The 23,894-nt window shown below is 47.4% G+C and overlaps 1 non-coding gene and 1 pseudogene across 1 annotated transcript; one reads left to right on the top strand and one right to left on the bottom strand.

The window, feature by feature from the left end:
• LOC136480924 (proline-rich receptor-like protein kinase PERK8) overlaps nucleotides 1-23,894 on the top strand; it is a 91,354-nt pseudogene that overhangs the window by 23,013 nt on the left and 44,447 nt on the right.
• On the bottom strand, nucleotides 9,383-9,521 carry LOC136484602 (small nucleolar RNA Z247). Its single transcript, XR_010766109.1, has one exon. It is a non-coding gene; the product is annotated as a small nucleolar RNA Z247 (small nucleolar RNA).

Genomic DNA, 23,894 nt, shown 5'->3' with positions numbered 1-23,894 from the left:
GTCATTCTTTACGATGACCAAAGACTGCACTTTCTATAGTTTAAGTTCTGAATGCCTGTCACACCCAATTTTAAGGATAAAATTGGATGCACTAACTCATGTGTGCCCAGGGATCAATCACACACATAAGCTGACAAATTATAAAGGAGTATCATCACAGTGTATCTTACATCACGATATTACATAACTTAGTCTTATACATCACAGCGGAAAATAAAAGATAAATCTCTCTCGTGGAACACCATCACAGGGAAGGTCAACTGGTTGACCACAAGCCTAATAATCTTCAGGAAATTCCTCATACACGTGGTCATCTGTTACCCATCCAGGATTTTTATCCAATAAAGAAAGTAAACAAGCGTAAGTACATCCCGTACTCAACAAGATAACATGGGGTTATGAAGCTCAAAGAGGTTGACTTTGGTTTACTGTAGATAGCACTTTTAATAAGTCAAGATTTTATCCTCAGTTATTATCAAGTTATGCTTAGGCTCCCATTTAAACCCACAAATTCAGATATCAAAATCAAGTGTATCATATCCATCATATACCATCATAAATGTTCATCAACAAGTATCCAATTATTCGTGACCGTGAGCACGGCTGTTATAACAGTTTGTTACCCTCTGCAGAGGTTGTGCACATTCACCGCGAGTCGTGATCCCCATATGCCCGGGTTAATTACTCCTATGTCACTACCAAGGTGAGCGGGCAGGGTACACTATGAAGCCATTTCATAGGTTTCTCTAACAAGTTAGGGCCGCTAGGTTTCCTTGGCAGGCAGATGTAGGAGCCCCCCTTTCCTATGGCACATATCCATCGCGGCTATACTCATAGGAACAGAGGCAGCCCTATACCCAACGTGGCAAGCCCCATTTGCGCCAAAAAGGTAACCTCTAACTAGCTAGAAAAGTTCCTATTACTGAGCTAAAGTCAGAGCCATATGACTCTCCTGGTTGCACTGTCAGTCCCAGCTTTTGCCGACAGATAAGTCCTTATGGAGAGCTGGGAACAACATGAACAAAGGTCATTTGCACCTTCGCCCTATGGAACAGTTGTTATGAATCATGTTAAACTCTTAGTTCCATAGTATCCTTCATCATCATGTATATCAAGTTCAGTTAGAGCACTAGCAATCTACCCATATGCATTTAACCCATAGGAGATAAGGAACAAGATAAACAATCACTAGGATGTCCTTACGGGTATCAAAATTAGACACATGCACATGAGTAATTGATTAAAGTGAAATAGGAGATCAAGGAAGGCCCATGCTATACTTGCCTTGGTTCACAAACTCGTGCTGGTCCTGCTGGTCGTCGAAGAGTTCTTGGTCTCCAACGTTTTCCTCACTGTCTGAACGCGACCAACACGGCAACATACAACATTCCAAAAGCATTCATGCAAAGCAAACATTCCTATCATTAGAACAGTACACCAACAGTATTGAAAACAAGATAAAATGTTTGTAAAAATAATCTACGTCTCGCTACGATCATGTCAACGCGAAGTTCACGAAAAACGGAGCTAAAATGCGAAAGTTATGATTTAAACGGGATTTCCTATAGCAATATATTTAATTAAATCTAACCATGAAATTAAAAAGTTCCAAACTTGACTAACAGTGGTTCTAACATGTAGGTTATGGAATTACGAAGCTAACGCGATTTGAATGGATCAATTCAGAGCTAAAACGACAATTTTATAAGCGAAACAGTTCAAATGGCATTTCTGTAAATACTGAAAACGTATTTTTGACTTAAACCGTGAAGTTTACGCTTTCCAAACGAGATTGCGCGTTCGGGGAACTACGCTTTGGACTGCGGGTTCTATTACACGAAAACAGAGGGGCTCTTTAGCATATCTAGCCGCTAAGGGGTTCGGAAGATCTCGGCCGTTGGATTTAAAATGAACGGATCGGATTAGACCGGGGGGAAAAAGGATTTCGGCCGGACACAGTGACACCGGCGGTGAGGCGCCATTGTCGGCGGCGTGGAGGTCTCGGTCGCACGCGGTTAGGGGCTAGGGTTCACCAAACGGAAATCCGAGCGCACCGGGGAATGCGGGGAAGGAAGGGGGTCTCGGCCATGCCGATACGGCGGCCGGGAATAGCGGGTAGCGCGGTGGCCGCCATGGCCGGCGGTGATGGCTTGCGGAGCTCGTGGCCAGGGCTCAAGAAGCCAAGAAAATAGAAAGTAGAGGTACCGGGAGATAGAGGGAGGCCGGGGGGTTCTCACCGCGGGGAGGAAGGAGGACGGGGAAACTCGGCGGCTGCGGTCCGTGCGAAGGAGAAGACGGCGGATCCCGGCGACCACGGAGCGGCGGTTGCGGAGCTTCCTCGGTGCTTGGCGAGCGCGAAGAAGAGCCGGGGAGGCAGCAGGGTGCGCGGGGGATGGCTCGGCTGCTATTTGTAGCGGCCGGGGCACGAGGGGGGGCGCTCCCACGATGTCGTTCGTGGGCGGCGGTTGCGGCCAGGCCGGGCGCGAGCGGTTCCGAGCCGCGCGGGGAAGAAGGCGGCGCCGACAAGCGCGGCCCGGGCGTCAGCGACAGAGCACGAGGGAGGCGCGGCGGTTGCTGGCGCGTAGATGGGCCGGCGGGTCTTGCTGGGCCGAGCGGCCAGGGCGCGCGGCTGGGCTGGCGGTTGGCGCGGTGCTGGGCCGAGCAGGGGCGGGGAGGCGAGCTGGGCTGGGGCTGGTGCTGGGCCACGGAAATAGAGAGGGGGCCAGCGGGCCGAATTCAAGAAAGGAGAGGAAAAAAATGATTCTTTCCCTTTCTAATTCTTCTATTTTCCAAAACCCTTTTTAAATTCAACTTTCAATTCTTTTTGAAATCTTTAACAAATTCCAAACATTCACAAAATGATATGCAGCAGCATGTATGCATCAAAAAGTTTCTAAACTTATTTTTAAATTTTAATTCCACAAAATTTATTATTTCCCTGTCTTGTAATGCACACACATTTGCTTAAATAAATCATATTTACTAATTTTAATAGAATGCAAATTTTAGGATGTTACAATGCCTAGCCTGGATCAAATATTTATGAAATTTTTCTTCATACCTTTCATCAAAATTTAAATCGGCTTCATATTTAACAAGTGCAAGTACAAGAAAGCGTGCCTTGCTTGCGAAAGGCTACCACATCTCTCTGTCACGGCGCAAAATCTTTGACGAGAAGGAATTTTGTTAACCCACAAAATACTAATATATTTTAAGGAAAACACATCCTAAACTAAATTTTCATGGCGTTATGAGTCCTGCGGGAGACCATTGGCGTGACTCGCCACTGCGGTCACGCCATGGTGTGATTTAATAGACACACTATCGTTTCTGCGAACAATTTCCTGTATATACCCTGAGTGATGCCACCCTAGTTGGTCTAGCACACTCCATATCTTTTCTTGTTGATCCAAAATGAATAACCTAGTGATCTCTGAACACCTTAATTTTTTACAGAGATACTAAAAATTATGGTCGATACATTTGTTTTGGAACCGGTAAAAATTATGGCTGTCGAGAAGGAGACGACGGCGACCTTGATTGCACGGGAGCTCCTCTAGTTGCGGCGTTTGGCTCGGGAACTTCTTGGGCGGCAGCCATTGCCGGATCTATTGAGGACGGTGTGGGATCCGCCGTCGAGATGGACGATGGTGACCTCAACGGCCCAGGAGCTCATATGGTCATGTACGACGGTGGCGTGGAGGACGGGGCGGGTGCTGCTGTTGCTTCCACTCGGTGGCTCGGCAGGCTCGATGAGCTCGATGGACTATTAGGCTGGCGGCAAGCTTTTTTGTTTATTATTATTTTGGATTAATAGAGGTGGGCATAAACAACTCTCTCTGTAAAGGTGGGCATAAACAACTGTCTCTGTAAATTTTGATTCATGGTCTTCGGCTGGCATAATCCAGTTTGCCCGACTTTGATAATTGTTTTAGTGGTAGTGTAAACTAAATTTTCAGAAAATGTCAAAAGAGTCGTGCGAGAGACCATGGCACGAATCAATACTGCGTTCACACCACGTGCTTTGGTGTGATTTAATGGACACGTTGTCCTTTCTGCGAACACTTTCCTGTATATAAGGTGAGTCACGCCATGCTAGTTGCAGTTGGTTTAACACACTCTCAGTGACGGACCTAGTATTTTAACTTAGGGTATGCCGCACAAATTTTTTTTATGCAATTTAGTGAAACCCTTTTCAATTCGGTAAACCATATGAACTAAATTTCATAAAAAAAACTCACATGATATGTTATCTTCTAATACTAATGTTGGACGAACTGCGAACCACACTCTAACAACTGATTTGCCTAATCTTCCTGATGCACAACTAGTGGTCGAGTGCAGTGTCTTTGTAAAGTGGACATGACACTGTACATAGCTACCAATTTCCATGTCATGCATAGCTACCGATTTCCATTCCATTTCATGGCGTATCTCACAGGACACAACAAGATGGGATGAAAATTTGTAAAATATAAAGGTTGAAATATATCATTTATAATTATAATACCTAGAGGGTATAAAAATTGGAAAAATAAAAGAAGACACATGAGGTCTCATGGGACACAACAAGAGGGGACAAAAAAATAGAAAAACTAAAGGGGATGAGGTAAATTATCTCACGGGGCACAACAACATGGGATAAAAAAACTAGAAAATAAAGGACGAAATATCATATATGTATAGTATTAATACTGAGAGGAGATAAAAGATAAGAAATTTAAAATTACTCGCAACAGAGGTTTCACGCGGGACACAACAAGATGAGATAAAAATACGAAAACTAAAGAAAAAATTTATTATCTACAGTTAATATTTAAAGGGAACATAAAATAGAAAATATAAAAACAAAAAAATGGAAAATAAAAACAACAAATGCAGCTGCAGGAGATTGAACTAGCGACCTTTTTCGGTCACAAGAGCAAGAGGCCTACCACCGGGCTAACAAGATGTAATGGTAGTGTCAGTTGCAGATTTTCTTATCTAAGAATTATAACCCAGTGCTAAGTAGTACAAGGCTGCCCCACATGGTATGCCGTGGCCCACTTGGCATACCCCGTGGGTCCGCCCCTGCACACTCTCCATATCTTGTCTTGTCGACCTAAAATGAATGACCTAGTGATCTCTAAAGTCCTTCATTTTTTCATATACATACTAAACATTAAGGTGGATACATTTTGTTTCAAAGCGGTATCATTTATAGCTTTTGTAGTTTGGAATAAAAAAGGTCGATACATTTTGGGATAAGCTATATTTTGTTAGGTACTCCCTCTATCATGTAATATAGTACATTCTAGGAATTTTAAGACAAATTAAGAGAGAACATAAAAGACACATGTACCCTTATTTTATTTCCTAATCAGACGCTATCATCAACGTGACTAATGGTGATTGGTTGATAAATGTAAAGTATTTAATGTAAAATTGGTTTTTGTCCTCTAGAATGCATTATATTTTAGGACAAATTTTGAATGCTAGAATGCAATATATCACAGGACAGAGGGAGTAGTATCCAAGATTCAGGGACCTCCAAAAATCTTGTAAGTTTTTCAAATAGATGTTAAAAATCCAGCACGATCCATTTTGTTGTCATCCGACTCATAGCTGTTGTAGTTTTGAAATTATTATGCTTTCCGGAATGCTTTGTTTATGTTTTGATTAAGCTGTTTACTCCCAAAAGGTTTCAAAGAGCATTCGTCCCCCACGTCGCCCCTCTCGAGCGGCTTGGGCGGAACCACCACTCACGCCGCCGGGGGCCCTCATATCTCTTATTCCCTCCACCTCGTTGTGGCTAGAGGGCGCCTCTAGATGCCGGTGTCCGCAAGGATGGCGGCGGCGAGGCTTTCTGCCGTTCATATCTCACCATGGCGCCCCTCTACCGGAGTTTTTTCGTCGTAGCGGTGGCCTCTACTCCGGTGGCTATTCTAGCGGAGCCACGGTCAGATCCGGTCGCCCAGTGGCCGGATCTCGATGGCGTTTGGTCCGGGGTTGGATTGTGCTTGGGCGTCCGTGCAGGCTCGTGGTGGTGCGAGGTGGCCTGGCCAGCGCTCGGGGCTGGACACCAGTGGGTTGGAGGCCAGATCCAGAGCCATGGTTGCCGGATCCGGTCACCCGAAGGCCAGATCTCGCCTCCATGGCAGCTTGGTGGCAGCATGGCCAGCGGTCTGGCTAGGCATGGAGGCCGCCTTCGAGCCGGGCTGTCCGGCGCACACGGATGTTCAGCCCTGTGCATGCATGCTCATCTGTCGCAAGGTCTTCCATCTGCCGCGGTTTTCGAGCTCATCTCGCGAGCTGCGTGCGATGGCAGATGGTAGGCTCGACGGGGCGGTGGCAGGCACAATGGATGGGCCGTGGGCATTGCTGTGCACGGGGTTGAGGTGCCATGGCAAAAGCTTTGTCCTTCTGGGGCCAACGACGGCGACGCCTCCGGGCGCCATTCTCTTCCTGGAAGCGTCCATCGAACGGTCCTCCCCTCTTTGTGCGTCATGTCTTTCCTGGGTGAAAACCTTGACCTCTGGTCAGGTGACGGCGGCACCGGTGCGTCGCATACCTCCTTGGAGGCGTCGTTTGCAGGCTCGTGCTCGGTCAGTTTGCGACAGCAGTTGGTGTCGTGGCGTGGAAGGTGGAGGCCTAGTTGAGTATTCAAGTTGCCAGTGCCCACGGCGGAGGAAGGAGGGCATAAACGCGTTGATTGGAGGGCTTCGCACCTGCTTGGCAATGGAGGGTGACGGTCTGGTGGGACCGTATGCCACTTGCGACCACGAAGATGGCGAGGAGACCGGCGTGGGAGGTGCCCACGGAGTTGGTGATGAGGCCGATGTGGGAGGTGGTGGCCAGCAGATTGCGTTGCCGAGAAGACCGACGTGGTGAGGCGACTGGCGGTCCCGCTCAGCGGCGGTTGTTTTCGGCGCAAGGAGGCGCTCTAACCAGCAGCTGGAGGACGTATGTGGCACTTATACCTTCGATGAGGTAGCTAGGTCCTGGAAACTATGGTGTGAACGCTTGGATCTCGGTGGACGGGGTCGGCTTAGCGAGCGCCAGAGGCAGCTTTGGCTTGCAGCTGACTACGGTGGTTAGCCCTGCTCAGAAGCGGGCTATCTCGGTGTGGGGCAGCGTCGGCAATGACGGCGCAAGCGGTGATGACGACGTTTTCGTCCAGATGGCTTTGTCGTTCGGTTGTTGGCCGTGCATTGTGGTGACCGGCTTGTGGTGGTTCGGAAGCGGTCCAGCGTGTGTCTGTGCTGAGTTTTCAGCATGTGTGGCTCGTATCGATGTCCTAATTCGACCAGCCAGAGTTGTTTTCTTCTTCTTCTCTTAGTTTGAGTTCGGAGCGTGTTGGTGGCCCAATCCAACCGACCAGAGTTGTACCTTTTTTATTTGCCCAGTTTGGGCTTCATCTGCTTTTTAATATAGTCTGCAGCTCTCCCGCCTGATTCGTTTAAAAAAAGTTTTGTCATGTACTTTTGCCACATGCCTGCTCAAGTGAGATCTAAAGTTTTTTTCCAATGTGCCTGGACGTGACGTGGTGCTGCCGAGGGCAACACAAAATGACCCCCTGGACGCGCCGTTTCTTCACGATTTTCCATCGGATTTTCACCTGTTTCATCCACAACAGAGGCAGTGCTTGGTACAGCATTAGTAGGGTTAGAATCAATCACATTTTGATCACCGATTTTTGCATTCCCAAACTCGGACGAAGGATTTTGGAGAATTTCTGGTAGGAGGGCAAATTCAGCACGGAGACGCGCTCCGGCGTTAGGATGTAGTTGAGCAAAAGGATAAAGTGTTTCATCAAAAACTACATCTCGTGACACATAGATACGCCCGGTGGATGGATCAAGACATTTGAAGCCCTTATGTAAATTGCTGTAACCAAGGAACACACAGCGTTTAGATCTAAATTGGACTTTCTTTGCATTATAGGGTCTCAAATTTGGCCAAACCGCACAGCCAAAGGTTCGGAGAAAAGAGTAATCCGGTGGTGAACCGAGAAGACGCTCGTGTGGTGTGGCATTGGCTATGACTTTGGATGGAAGACGGTTTATAAGAAAGACAGCCGTCAAGAAGGCTTCGTCCCAATATTTGAGCGGCATGGAAGCGTGTGCAAGAAGGCACAAGCCAACTTCAACGATGTGACGATGTTTACGTTCCGCAGACCCATTTTATTGGTGCGCATGTGGGCATGACACATGGTGAGCAATTCCTAGACGTTTAAAGAAAGAATTGAGAGATTGATATTCTCCTCCCCAATCAGATTGGACAGCTAGGATTTTATGATTATATTGACGCTCAACCATGCTTTGGAAGTCATGAAAACATTGAAAATCTTCAGATTTATAGCGCAACAAATAGATCCACGTAAACTTGCTAAAATCATCAATGAAACTCACATAATAGGAGTGCCGGCCAACAGAAGTAGGAGCCGGCCCCCACACATCACTAAACACAAGCTCAAAAGGTTTGGAAGAAACACTGTTTGACTTAGGATAGGGTAACTGATGAGCCTTGCCCATCTGACACGCATCACAAACCACACCTTTATTTGGACTACTTGAAAAAGACAACTTATTTCGACTAAGAACTCTCTGGACGATCGGAGTGGAGGCATGACCAAGTCGACCATGCCACACAGAAGTAGACGGCTTGAAGGCACCGAGAACTTGTTTATTTGATGGAGTGGATGGTGTGGATTTCTGCGGCTTCACTGGATAAAGGCCACCCTCACATTGCCCTTTGAGGAGGGTTTTCTTCGTCTCCTGCTCCTTAAGAGAAAAGTGATTGGGATGAAGTTCAAGGAAAGTGTTATTGTCTTTAACAAGACGATGTACTGAAAGGAGACTTTTATTTGCACTAGGGACATGAAGAATATTTTTCAGATGAACATCACGAATTGGAGAATGCAAAATACTGTGACCAATGTGATCAATTCGCATACCTGCCCCATTTGCCGTGTGCACTTGTTCTCCTCCCATGTACCTGTCGCGGAAGGATGACAGCTTCTCCAGCTCTCCAGTTATATGGTCTGTGGCCCCAGAGTCCACATACCAATTCGAGTCCACCCCGTACTGTGAAGTGGTGGCGGATGAGGCGCTCTTTTGAGGAACTCCAGTGAATGTGGCGTCGAAGCGCTTGAAACAGCGCACCACGGTGTGGCCCTCCTTGCCACAGAGCTGGCAGAAGACGCCCGAGAGGAAGTTGCGGCCGCCGCCGCCACCGCCACCCCCATTGCCGCGGCCGCCGCCTCCGCGACGAAAGCCCCCACGGCCACCATCAGCACGGCCGCGAGGTTGGTTGGGGCTGGAGGAGTGCCCGCCACGGCCACCCTTGGTGACCGCATTGACAGACGACTGGGAACCGCCGTCGGTGTTGATCTGCTTGCGCTGCTCAAAAGCAACGAGTTGAGCATAGAGCTCATTGACAGAAATTGGCTCGACGCGGGAGGCGATGGCGCTGACAATGGACTCAAAGTCCTCGCCCAAACCCGTGAGGATAAACGTCACAAGTTCCTCATCTTCCAGCTTGCGTCCCGCCGATGCCATGTCGTCAGCAAGACCCTTCATCTTGACGAAGAACTCCGCGATGGACGACGTGCCCTTCTTGGCGGTGGTGAGCGCCATGCGCGTGGTCATGAGACGCGCCCGTGACTGCGACGCGTGAAGCTCCTGAATGGCGGCCCAAAGTTCTGCCGCGGTGGTCGCCTTGGCGACCTGGCCAAAGATCTCTTTGGTCAGAGAGGAGAAGAGGTAGCTGAGCACGATCTGATCTTTAGCGACCCACTTCTCATAGGCCGGATTTGGCTGGGGATCCGGCTTCTTGCCATCAGCCGTTGATGCAGCGTCGACAGCGAGGAACGCGGCTGGCGGCGCGGCAGTGGGGAGGATGTACCCACCGATCCGGGCACCCTTCAACGCCGAGGACACCGTGGCATACCACATATTGTAGTTGCCACGGGTGAGCTTTTCAGAGACGACGGGAAGGAGGCCAAAGGCGAGCGGCGCATTGGCAGAGGAGTCCGTCATGGATTTCGTGGATTGGATCTTACTCCGTGAGGAGAGAAAGGCTCTCTGATACCATGTAAAACAATATGGGAACGGGTTACCCCATCCTGGGTCCCGGCTCTTGTATTTATATCACCATGGTATACACGAGATTACATTTGTTACAACAAACTTCTCCTAGATACTAGGGATATACCGTGTACAACAATTCTATCTCAAGTCTATCGCTATCTCAACTGCCAACGATATCATATCATCTAATAGTAGCCGGAGAAGCTTGGGGACGAGGCTTCCCAGCGCTCCCGTCACCACACTCATGCTTCTTCCCTTGCTTGATTCAGATCTGGGTACGGTGGATTCATAGCACTAGTCTGGTGGTTGGTGTTGGTTGTGGCAAGTCATCTAGTTAGAGGCATGCAGTAGCTGAAGAGTTAAGCCGGAAGCGACCAGGCTGGGTACCTACGCTTGGCATAGATTGGCCTCGGGTACCTACGCTTGTAGCACATGAGTCCACGTGAGGCAGCGCATGCATCCATGCGGCAGCATGCCTGTCACCTCACGTGACCATCCTCGACCACGATGCCATGCACGCCTAAATTTTTCGCATTCTTTACAATGACCAAGGACTGGCCGGGTCAAAAGTTTATGTTCTGAACGCCTGAATCAAATATTTAAGAAATTTTCTCCATACCTACTTCAAAATTAAAAAGCGGGTTAAGATTGAACAATTAAAAATATATACTATGGTACAAGAAGCGTGCGTTTATTGGCACGGCTACCACATCACTGTGTCCAGCCGCCAAATCTTTGACGAGGCTGAATTTTATTGGCCCACAAAATACTAATATTTTAAGAAAAACATATCCTAATACACTACTAAAAAATAATTTTAGGAGACAAGATAATTTATTAATAGTGACGGTCTGAAATTGTTAGCTTCAACCAAAATAGCTAGTGAATTTCGAACGTGGTACCTCTATTTATGGAGACGATTAAAGAATGTTTGTTGATATAAATTTTACAGAGACGAGCCTCTTAATGGAGATTATTTTTTAGAAACGGACCTCTTAACAGGCGCCTCTAGGAAAAGGCTCGAAGCCCACCAGGCCCAATATGATGGTCACATATATAATAACCACTTAGGGTTCTAGAAACGCCTACTCCCCTGCATGCATCCCTCTCTCATTGCCTGATCTATTGAGCACGGTGGGGGATCCGCCGTCGAGATGGACGATGGTGACCTCAACGGCCCAGGAGCTCATATGGTCATGTACGACGGTGGCATGGAGGACGTGGCGGGTGCTGCTGTTGCTGCCACTCATTGGCTCGGCAGGCTTGATGAGCTCGATGGGCTATTGGGCTAGCGGCAGGCTTTTTGTTTTTTTTTATTTTGGATTAACAGAGGTGAGCATAAACAACCATCTCTGTAAATTTTGATTAATGGTGTTCACCTCGCATGATCCATTTTGTCTGACTCTGAAAACTGTTTTAGTGGTAGTGTAAGCTAAATTTTCAGAAATTGTCAAAAGAGTCGTGCGAGAGATCATGGCACGAATCAATACTGCGTTCACACCACGTGCTTTGGTGTGATTTAATTGACACATTGTCCTTTCTGCAAACACTTTCTTGTAGGTGAGTCAGGCCATCCTAGTTCTTGGTTTAACACACTCTCCATATCTTGTCTTGTCGACCTAAAATGAATGACCTAGTGATCTCTAAAGTCCATAATTTTTTACGTACATACTTATATACATTTTTTTTGGAAGCGGTATCATATATATATAGCTTTTCTAGTTTGGAATAAAAAAAAGGTCGATACATTTTGGGACAAGCTACATTTTGTTATGTATTCAGGATCCAGGGACCTCCAAAAATCTTGTAAGTTTTTAAAATAGAAGTTAAAAATCAAGCACGATCCATTTTGTTGTGATCCGACGTCATAGCATTTGTAGCTTTGAAATTATACTGCTTCCCAGAATGTTATGTTTGAGTTTTGGTTAAGCAGTTTAGTCCCAAAATGGTTTAAAAATCGATAAAAATCATCTAAATTTGTGGTCCGGTGAGTAGCATTTTGTCACGCAAATTTACCACATGCATGCTCAAGTGATTCTAAAGTTCTTTTTTGAATGTGCATCTGCACAATTATTTTTAATGTGAAATCAGATTTTAAAGAGCTCAAAACATGCCCAAAATTTTCATGGGTCGAACAATACTGTATAACGTTCCAGCGATAAGAATGAAGCTCTAAGTCGAAGACCGAATAGAACGGGGCTTGGTGTGTGGAGGCAGGGCAAGCCAACGACATTGTGAACCTTAATGAAAGTTGACGATCAACTTCTGTTCAATTGAACTGATGAAATGATTAATGTATTGAGAGGTTGAAAGCTCCAAAATAGTTTGCCATCTGTTTTCTTGTTTAGTTTTTGATAATGGATATTAAAACTTTTTTCATTGTAACAAGGGAACCAACAACCAGATGGTGTGGTGTCGCAGGAGTGCCGACATGCGGACGTGCCGCATGCAGACAACAACATATGCGGGCCTCGGTACCTACGGTGGTAGCACATGAGTCCACGTGATGCCGCGCATGCATCCATGCGGCTGCACGCCTCACTGTCACCTCACGCCAACATCCTCGACCTCGATGTCATTCACTGTCTCTACAATTTTCTCATTCTTTACGATCACCAAAGACAGGGGTCAGGAGTTTAAGTTCTGCATGCCTGCATCAAACATTGGTTTAACTTTGAACAAGTACAATAGTAATATATATAGGACACAGTACAATGTTGTACAAGAACCGTGTGTTGCCCAACGGCTACCACATCTCTGTGTCACGGCGCAAAATCTTTGACGAGACAGAATTTTTTTTGCAACCCAGAAAATACTAATATTTTAAGCTAGGGAACTCCTCCAATACTCCTTCTCTAGGAAATTGCACACATCTCAAAGCAACTTATCTCTATTTATTAATAATTTTGTAATTAGTTCTAATCCGGGTCTGAGTGGGTCGGCCATCTGCAGTGATAGGTCATAGCTGTGCATTGCTATTCTTAGGAATAATTCGTCCTCTGCTGTATGTGTCTGAGAAGAACCGAGCTTACTAATAACAGAATATTGCAACAGAGTGTACGTACAGAATTCAACAGTCTAAGTACAAGTTATTACATAGACGCAAAATAGAAGATTACTAAATCTCTATAAATAGTATTCGAGTACATTTAAAATCTTTAAGTACGACACTGTCCTCCGGCGTGCAAATCAGAGCTCCTGCCACGTGACGCCGCTGTCGTGGAGTCTCTTTGGCGACCGCCGTTACCACATCTTGGTCGGGCGTCAGCCGTCAGCACAGTAAGATGCTGGCTCGTCTGGGTTGCCCGAGCTGGCGTCCACCATGCGGCCGTGGCCCTCGCAGCCCTCCAGCAGCATAGACAGCAGCAGGCGGCAGACCACTAGCCTCATTGGAACGGCGGCAGCCAGCAGCCGATGTGGAACTCCTGTCGACGAATGGAATGGCGGCGCAATGTAGTCATGGGGGAGCTGAGGGACGAGAGCGCGAGGGTGACTGAGGCGAAGGAGGCAAGCAGGGATTCGATGGTGACACGGCCGGGAGACTAGCAGATGCAGCGGCGGTGGCCTCGCGAGTAAAAAACTGACGCCAAAGCCGAGAATCTTAGGGAGGGGACTCCACCTGGGTTTCTGGGCTGGGCACAGGGCTAGGCATGGACATGCCGAGCCCACTCGGGACCCAGGTTAGAATTAATTACAAAATTGATTAATAAACAGAGATAGGATGCCGTGAGATGTGTGCAATTTTCTAGAGGAGTATTGGAAGGGAAACACAACCTTCCTCAACTAAATTTTCAGAAATTGCCATATGAGTCGTGCGAGAAACCATGGCACGAGTCACCACTGCGATCACGCCACATACTCTTGGTGTGATTCAATGGACATATTAGCATTTCTGCGAACACACATTCCTAACACATCCTCCGTATCTTTTCTGGTCAGTCAAAAGTGAATGACCTAGTGTTGATTTTTTCCCTTCCTCAAAAATGAATGACCTAGAGATCCCTAAAAACCGTATTCTACATCTATTATATATACCATCTAAAAAAACAAAAGGAGGTTTCGTCCACAGCCTTTCGTTTGTGCGCCCACCCCACAGGCTAAATCCGGATCGGTTTAACCCACGTGTGACTTGTGAGCTGTCTCCACACGTCGATCGGATTGCAAATAGCTGGTGCAATACGGAGCCAGATCGATCTAAAAAAAATCCGGATTGGTCAAGTGTAACGACGCCAGCTCGGTCTCGAAAAAATCCGGATCGGCTATAAATAAAAGTGTCGCCTCACGCCAGTTCTCAGGTAATTCTACGCCAGCTCTCAGGTAATTCTCATCTCTTTCTCTATTAAAAAAACATTGTTCGAACACCAACAAAAAAATTCAGATTCAACATTTATATAATTTTTATATTATTATCTGTTTTCATGACTCTCTCCTTCTATTTTTATAGTCACAATTTTTTCTACTTAATGGAAGGGACAAACCAAATTAAAAAAGGTAATACTCAGCATGTGTATCTGTTACTCTGTTACTACTTAAAAAATATGGACTGGTTTCGTCCAATAGTTTTTTGGTGCGCGCCCCTAACGCTCCAACCACGTCCTAGAGTCTGGTTCGGTCTTCTGCCTCCGTCTCTGTCCGCAACACGCCGTCCGTCCGTATGTACGTATTTCTTTCCACATATACTCTGTCATGCATGACCATGTACATAGGTGTATGTGTATATATGAAAAGGTTTCTTGCTTCTTGATTAGCACATGTGATATGATCCGGCCGTTGAGTTAATTAGGCACTTCAAGTTTATCTCAAATCAAAACCTTGAATCGCAGTAGCCTGGCAGGTGGGCCAAGTCCGTGCGTCGTATGTACTCCAGCTACATATGTCGCATACTTCGGAGATGTCGTATTACATGGCCATGTGCTGAATATATTTCATTTTAATTTGCATATGGGCGACATGTATAATACCAAGTCTTGATTCCTGTTCACGTGTCCAAATCCAATTCAAATCATCCTTTATTTGGAGCTCACGTGTCTGTGTCCTGTCTTGTTCCAATACGAATACCAAATCCGATACGAAGTCCTCGGACCACTGCCCCACGCGTAGGTCCATGTAACCAGCTGACGCATTGATAAATAACTAAAGAGAGAAAAAAGAGGTCTCAATGAAATTCAAAATAGTTTAAGGTTCTCAATGCAAAATCATTTATTAGCTTTTTATTATTTTGTAGAATGATCAAAATCAACACCGTAGGTGTCGACAAAATTCAGGACCCCATGCAACGCACGGGCACATATCTAGTAGATAGTAAAAATTGGTCGATACAGTTTGTTTGGAACCTGTATCATATATAGATTTTGTAGTTTGGAATCTTTTTTTTTTGTGGATGGTATATATCTGAGTTTTCGAATAAGCTATATTTTCTTGTCTATCCAAAATGATTTGGGAACCTCCAAAAATCTTTACAATTTTTCAAAATAGATGCTAAAAATCAAACACAGCCCATTTTGTTTGGATCTGACATCATAGCTTTTGTAGTTTTGAAATTATAATGCTTCCCGGAATGCTATGTTTTAGATTTTGTTAAGCTATTTAGTCACAAAATGGTTTCAAAAAATCCAAAAAAGATAATCTACATCTTTGGTCCGGTGACTAGCATTTTGTCACCTAATTTTGCAGCATGCATGGTCAAGTGAAACTAAAGTTCTTTTTCCAATGCGCATGTGCAAAATTTGTTTTTCATGTGAAATGAGATTTTGAAGACCACAAAACATGCTCAAAATTTTTATGGAATGTATTGAGAGATTGAAAGCTTCAAAGTTTAGTTTGTCATCTGCTTTCGTGTTTACTATTTGATTGATAATGGATACATGAACTTTTTCCTTTGTAACAAGCGCTACTACTGAAAGAGCTAACACATACTGTCAAAAATAGTTAATGGATGTGGCTAGGTTGTCCGCATCCGCAGCCACACCTCTGTATATCGGTATTTTACAGAAGCGGCATAATGTCCGCCTCTGCTAGCAAAGTTAAAAATAAAAACTAAAAACAAGCCTGTCGATGGGGCTCGCCGAGCCTATCGACACGCCACCACAGCCCAAACGTCGGTGCCAGCCTAGAGGAGCAGCCCGCCCATGTGTTGTCAAGAGACGCCGTGCGCACGCCGCCATTAATTACCCACTGATGCCGTGAGCCTTGATCCGCCGCGACCCGGCCTGGAGGAGCGACCCGCCCCTGCACCGCGGGGATCTGCTGGTTGGAGCAGCCCGCCCCTGCGTCGTTGGGAGACACCACGCGCGCGCCACCATTACCCTCTAGTGCCACGAGCCAAGATCCGCCGCGCCACAGACTGGAGCAGCGGCTCGCCCTATGCCACCGGGATCCGCCGGTTGGAGCGGCCTCCCTTAATGACTATAGTTGTAGTTTTCACAAATGGCCAAAAATGATCTTTGGAGGCGGGCATATGCCCACCTCCTTTAATAAATTTAAAAATTGGGGAGCCCATCAATGGGTCTCTGTGAGTCCATCAACGATGCCCGCCCTCATCGACATGGTACCGCTGCTGCTGTCCGGATTTTCTCCAGCCATTGTTGCTCGCCGGATCCACGCACACCGCTGCCGCTGCCTAGATCTGGATGCGCGATGTGGATCTACTCGCCATGAACGTCGAGGACGCCATCACCGCCACCGGATCTTCTCGCACAATCAACGGATCTCCTCGCGCCATCACCGAATCTCCTTGCACCGAGGAGAGGCGCCGCCTCGTGGCCCTCACTGGGTGTGGCGCCACCCCTGCTAGGCCGCATTGCGCGCCATCACAGAAATCCAGGGCCCCGCGCCGCCGTTGGAGGGGTTGTGCCCCCGCAAGCCGTCGCCGGAGACACCGCCCATCCGGGTCCATCTACTCCAAGCGTCGCTAGAGATTGAGAGAAGGGAGCTCTTGGGTGCATTCAGGTGAGGATGGAGAGCGAAATGGGAGAGAGTGAGGGAGAAGGGGTATGCTCACCCAAAAAAAAAGGCCTGGAGCCCACCAGGCCCAATATGATGGTCACATATATAAGAATCACTTAGGGTTCTCAAAATGCCTACTCCCCTGCACCCATCCCTCTCTAACCGCATGCCTTCCACAGTTCCACCACCGCCTCCCCTCCGCGCCTCACCGCGCGGTGTGTCCGGCAATCAGTGGACCTTGAGTGGTGGATCCGGCGACCTGCGGTTCTCGAGCGGCAGAGTCGGCGAGCTATAACCACAGAGCTTGTACGTGTCGTAGCGGCTCAGCGCAAGCAGGGCGTGTGTGATCTCTAAAGTCCTTAACTTTTTACATAGATTCTAAAAATTAAGGTCGATACATTTTATTTGGAAACGGTACAATATATGTCTTTTGTAGTTTGGAATCAAATTACGGTCCATACTTTTCCGGATAAGCTCTACTTTTTTATGTATCCAAAACAAAGGATCCAGGGACCTTCAAACATCTTGTAATTTCTTCAAATAGATATTAAAAATCAAGCATGATCCATTTTTTTTATCTAACATCATAGTTTTGTAGTTTTGAAATTATAATGCTTCCTAGAATGCTATGTTTGAGTTTTGGTTGGGCTGTTTAGTCCCAAAATGGTTTCGAAAAATACAGAAAAAATCATCTAAATTTTTGGTCTGGTCAGTAGCATTTTGTCACATAATTTTGGAGCATACATGCTCAAGTGAAATCTAAAGTTCTTTTCTGAATGTGCACGTGCAAAATTAGTTTTCACGTGAAATCATATTTTAAAGAGTTCAAAACATGCTGAAAGTTTTCGTGGATCGAACAATATTGTATAACTTTCTGGCCAGAAGAATGAAGCTCTAAGCCGAATACCGAATAGAACGGGCCTTGGTGTGTCGAGGCAGGGCACGCCAACGGCATTGTCAGTCTTAACGAAAGTTGAAGATCCAACTTTTGTTTAATTGAACAGATGAAATGATTAATGTATTGAGAGATTGAAAGCTCCAAAATAGTTTGGCATCTGTTTTCTTGTTTAGTTTGTGATAATGGATATTAAAACTTTTTTCCTTTGTAACAAGGGAACCAACAACCACACATGGTGTGGTGTCGCAGCTAGGAGCGCCATATACGGACGTGGTAATAATAGATAGCCATATGCGGACGTGCTGCATGCAGACAACCACATATGCGGGCCTCGGTACCTACGCTGGTAGCACATGAGTGTCCACGTGATGCCGCGCATGCATCCATGCGACTGCACGCCTAATAGTCACCTCACGCCAACATCCTCGACCTCGATTCCTTGCACGCCACGCACCGTCTCTAAAACTTTCTCATTCTTTACGATCAGCGAAGACCGGTGGGTCAAGAGTTTAAGTTCTCAATGCCTGCATCAAATATTCAAGAAATTTTTCTCGATACCTTTATCAGAGACTGATTTAACTTCAAACATAATGTTTTAAGGAAAACACATCCTAAGCTAAATTTTCCGAAGTTGCCATATGAGTCGTGTGAGAGACCATGGCACGAGTCAACACTGAGATCACGCCACTGAGAAACCATGGCACGAGTCAGCACTGAGCTACCCAAGCAAGTGGAAAGAGCAACCAACAATATGACGAGTGCAGGAATAATCCTCATGTTTGTCCTTATTGTTGCTTCCCCCGGTAACCCGTCCTGGCGACAGCTGGGCGGAGCTGGTGGTGCACTCAACAGTGTTGCTGTTGCAATGGACTTGTTCAGCACTGGGATCAGTAGGCACCCGCCGGTGATATTATCGTCGCCGGTGAGGGTGCCGGCACTGGGGTGCAATCAGCATGGAAAAATTTTATATTTTAGTCCTTTTTGGAAACTTATTTTATAAATAAACCATCCACGAAACGTTTTCTTAAGATAGACCAAAGTTCGGCGTACAATAACTTTATGCCGAGATATGTGGCTCAGCGCTCCACGATTTAACGCTAAACTTGCCATGTAAGCGCCGGCGTGTCGGTCCGGCCGAGGCTAGGCGTTCAATCACTTGACGCCGAGAGCAGCTACGTCGCCGTTCAATACATTAACGCCAAGCCGCCAAGGTGTTGCTGGTTCAGACTACAGTACAAGCTAATAGCCCAAGTAAATGTACTTGTTCGTTCAATATCTTTTGAAGATCCATAAAAAAATAAATATAAATTCCTTTGACATGAGCATAGTGTTACCCTCTACAGGACAAAAATACGAAAATGGATAAAATGTTTGTCAAGGTTTTCTAGAGAATCAGACATGATTTACATGATGTAATTTTAACATGGCTTAATATGTTGTAACCGGTAGGTTTCTTCTCTTTGGAGTTTTGGTTAGCACTGTGCTAGCTGGTTCTCCTTCTTTGTATTTTTGGGTTTCAAGAGCATCTCCAAGAGTTTCCAAAATCCACTCCCAATCTTGATTTTTTTAGCAAGATTGAAAACCCAGCTCTCCAACAACTCTCAGTCTCAGCTCCCAATCTTTTTGCACTTGGAAAAATAGGCACGATCACGCAGAAATATACACACGCGTATCGATCGGCCAATCTGGAGGTGAAAGAATATGGGAAAGAATAAGAAGTATGATAGGGTTCCTACGTTTTTTCCTGTGAAATTAAACTGATTCCTATGAAATTGTTACATGAATCTTGTGAAGTTGCTGCATTTTGGAAATATATTTCTCTCCTCGCATCCTTGTACTTGTCTTGTCCTCATGATGAGGACTTCCATGTGTGTATTCTTTCATTTTACTTGCTTCTACTTTGCACCACCAAAAAAATGACTTGCCAAGTCCAACTATTTTATACAAGCATGAGTGTGCTCCCAATTAAAACCGGCATTCAAGTGAAACGTTAGACTTGGTGCATGGCTACTAGCTATAATTCCAAACGATGGATTAGTTGAGCCTCATGTGTGCTGCAAGTTTAACGCATACTACAAGCAAATGCTTTTAGTACTTGGACTAGTAAAGTCTGAGAGCCTTGAGGCTATTTGAACTTGTACCGGCAAGCGCATTCTAGCAACCATCACACATAGGCCTTTTATTTTTGCACAAGCTTCTGTGTACCAGAAATATCAAAACGACTTATAATTTGGAATGAATGGGGTACTTGATAATTCATGCACAAGCACAAGCTTCATCCCAAAATTATTTCTAGAAATCTTGGCAAACATTTTATCCATCCATGTATTTTTGCCCCGTAGAGGGTAACATTAAGGTTCTAATGGAATTGATCTCATGTCAAGGGGATTTATATTTATTTTTTTTATGGATCTTCAAAAAAATATTGAATGGACAAGTACATTCACTTGGGCTATTAGCTTGTACTGTAGTCTGAACCAGCAAGCTTGGCGTTAATGTATTGAACGCCGACGTAGCTGCTCTCGGCGTCAAGTGATTGAACGCCGAGCTTCGGCCGGACTGACACGCTGGCGCTTACGTGGCAAGTTTAGCGTTAAATCGTATAGTGCCGAGTCACGTATCTCGGCGTAAAGTGACTGTACGCCGAACTTTTGGTCTATTTTCAGAAAAGGTTTCATGAAGGGTCTATTTATAAAATAAGTTTTCAAAAGAGACTAAAATGTAAAATTTGACCAATCAGGATACGCAATGGCGCTAGTGGAGTTGGCAGCGGGCTTAGTTGGGATGCCGGCAGCCTCACTGCTGCCAGCGGGAGAGCGGTGGTGCCGCCGGCAGTGCGAGCCGTGGGCTCTGGAAATGAAGTAGCGGTGCAACACGTTTAGAGTCTCAAAGAGCGCAGCTGAGGACCAAGCAGGTGCCTAATGTAATAATCACTTCACACGTCAGTGTAAGCGATAGGCAGAGAGAAATCAGACAACTCAAGTTGTATTGCTCAGAGACTTACGCGTATATACATGTACATCACGGTAGTGTAACTGCCTAGCTAGCTACAATCAAGGGGGGCCATGGAACGTGGTGATCATGGTCGCTAACAACCCCCCTGTGTGAGCGTCGTTGCCGGCGACGCACAGACTGTTTCGGAACTCCTTGAAGCTCGCCGTCGGTAGACCCTTAGTCATCACATCGGCGAACTGTTGCGTCGTGGGTACATGTAGAACCTTGCATTGGCCAACAGCGACTTTCTCCCGCACGAAGTGGACATCAAGCTCTATGTGCTTCATTCATTTGTGATGCACTGGATTGGAGCTCATGTAGCAAGCGAAGACATTGTCGCAGAACACGACTGTTGCCTTGTTCAGGGGACAGTCAAGCTCGCTGAGCAGTTGTCTGATCCAGGTGCATTCGGCCACAGCATTGGCAACCCCTCGGTATTCGGCTTTGGCGCTTGAGCGGGAAACTGTTGTTTGCCGTTTGGAGGACCACGAAATTAACAAGTCCCCCATGAACACACAGTAGCCGGAGGTGGAACGCCGAGTGTCGGGGCACCCTGCCCAATCCGCGTCCGAGTATGCGACGAGGTCGGACTGGGAAGATCGTCGGAGATGAAGTCCGAGCTCCGTAGTGCCGCGGATGTATCGGAGAATCCGCTTGACAAGACCTTGATGCGCCATTGTGGGAGCATGCATGTGTAGACACGCTTGCTGGACGGCGTATTGAAGGTCTGGCCTCGTCATGGTCAAGTACTGGAGCGCGCCGACGAGACTCCGGTAGTCCGAAGCGTCCGCGGTGGACAAGGGAGTCCTAGTGGTGGTGGAGAGCTTCCCGGACGTGTCAACCGGCGTGTCGCTGGGCCGGCAGTCGGCCATCCCGGCGCGATCGAGCAGGTCGATGGCGAACTGCTGTTGTTGGAGCAGGAAGCCGTCTGGGCGCCGTTGCACCTGAATGCCGAGGAAGAAGTGCACCGGCCCCATGTCCTTGAGTTTGAACTCGGCGTTGATGGTGCGGATGACTAGGCGGAGGATGTCGGTGGAGGAGCCCGTGAGGACGATGTCGTCGACGTAGAGGAGCAAGTAGATGGACTCCTTGCCTTGGCGAAGAACAAAGAGCGAGCTGTCGGAGCGCGTGGGCTTGAACCCCATGGAGCCGAGGAAGGTAGCCAGGCGCATGTACCATGCCCTGGGCGCCTGTTTGAGACCGTAGAGGCTTTTGGAGAGACGGCACACCAGATCAGGGTTGGTGGTGAACCCGGCTGGCTGTCGTGCATAGACTTCTTCGTTGAGAACGCCATGAAGGAAAGCGTTCTTGACGTCGAGTTGGTGCACCGGCCAGTCATGCTGGGCGGCGAGATGGAGTACCGTCTGCATGGTTGCCGGTTTGACAATGGGACAGTACGTCTCGCCATAGTTGACGCCCGCGCGTTGAGTGAAGCCGTGGACCACCCAACGGGCCTTGTATCGATCGAAGCTCCCGTATTCCTTGAATTTGTGAAGGAAGATCCATTTGCCGCTGACCACGTGCGCTCCAGGTGGACGGGGGATGAGTTCCCAGGTGTTGTTGGCGATCAAGGCGTCGAACTCCGACTGCATCGCCTTGGTCCAGTTGGGGTCTTTGAGTGCCTGGTGGACTGTTCGAGGGATCGGGGAGATGGTCATCGTTGTTGCCGTGGCAGCGTAGCGTGGGTTCGGCTTGAAGGTCCCCACGTGAGCCCTGGTCAGCATGGGGTGTGGCGCGGGGGCGTCGCTGTCGTGGATGATGAGGGCGGTGAGGACGGGCCGAGTGCTGACGGAGGCGATGGTGACCGCGATCTGGACGTGGATGCAGTCGGCCCGTTGATGGGCGCCGTGGATGGCGATGTCGTGACGGAGAAGGGCGTCGTCCGCAGCAAAGAAGTGCCAGTTGCTGCTGCCGGTGTTGGAGACCGTGGCGTTGAGGGGGAAGACGGAGTCCGTGACGAGTCATTGTTCGCGCGCGGGACCAGGCGTGCCGATGTCGTTGGAGGAGGCGGCACGTCCGCGTCCGCGGTGCTGAGATCCGGTCTCCGCGGATTGTACGCGCAGCCGTTCGGTGAGGTAGCGGATGGCCCCGATCGGAACGGGAAGACACCTTCGCCGAAGTAGACGTGACGTGAGGTGATTACCTTCCGTGTCGATAGGTTGTAGCACCAATAGCCGCGATGATCCTGCGAGTAACCAATAAACACCCGAGCCATAGATCGTGGGGAGAGTTTGTTTGGGCAGGTGGCGGCCGTGCTGGGGTAACAAAGACACCCGAACACGCGTAGGGATGTGTGGTCGGGATCGGTTTTGTATAAGAGAGAATAGGGGGTGGATAGAGATCGTGACTTGCACGGTTTTGCGATTGTGTAGGTAAGTGGATGTGTGCAAGGCCTCGACCCAGAACGCTGGAGGGAGCGCGACGTGCAGGAGCAGTGCGCGAACGCCGTCGTTCAGGGTGCGCAGAACGCGTTTCGCTTTCCCGTTCTGTTGGGATGTGTAGGGGCATGAAAGCCGAAGTAAGATGCCATGCTCATTGTAGAACTGACGAAGTGTAGAGTTATCAAACTCGTGCCCGTTGTCAGTTTGGAAGGCACGAATTGTGCTCCCAAATTGCGTGCGGGCAAACGCATGGAACGCCATGATGTGCTTGGCAACCTCGGACTTGTGCCACAAGGGAAAGGTCCAGACAAAATGGGTAAAATCATCAAGAAGAACGAGATAGTACTGAAGACCAGTGAAACTTGCAACCGGGGATGTCCAGACATCACAATGAATCAATTCAAATGGTGCAATTGTTCTATGTTGTGAAGCAGAAAATGGAAGACGAACGTGTTTGCCAACGCGACAAGCATGGCAAGTATCAGTAAGATCTTTATTACAAGAGAAGTCATAAGACTAAAGACGACGACGGAAGGACTCGGTCCCGGGGTGGCCAAGTCGCTGGTGCCATAGATCGGCAGACTGGGCGGTGAGGCAGTGAGTGGA

Source organism: Miscanthus floridulus, chromosome 9 (assembly GCF_019320115.1).
Source record: "Miscanthus floridulus cultivar M001 chromosome 9, ASM1932011v1, whole genome shotgun sequence".
Classification (NCBI taxonomy): domain Eukaryota; kingdom Viridiplantae; phylum Streptophyta; class Magnoliopsida; order Poales; family Poaceae; genus Miscanthus; species Miscanthus floridulus.
The sequence above is the reverse complement of the archived record's forward strand: the minus strand, read 5'-3'. Positions and strand labels throughout refer to the sequence as shown.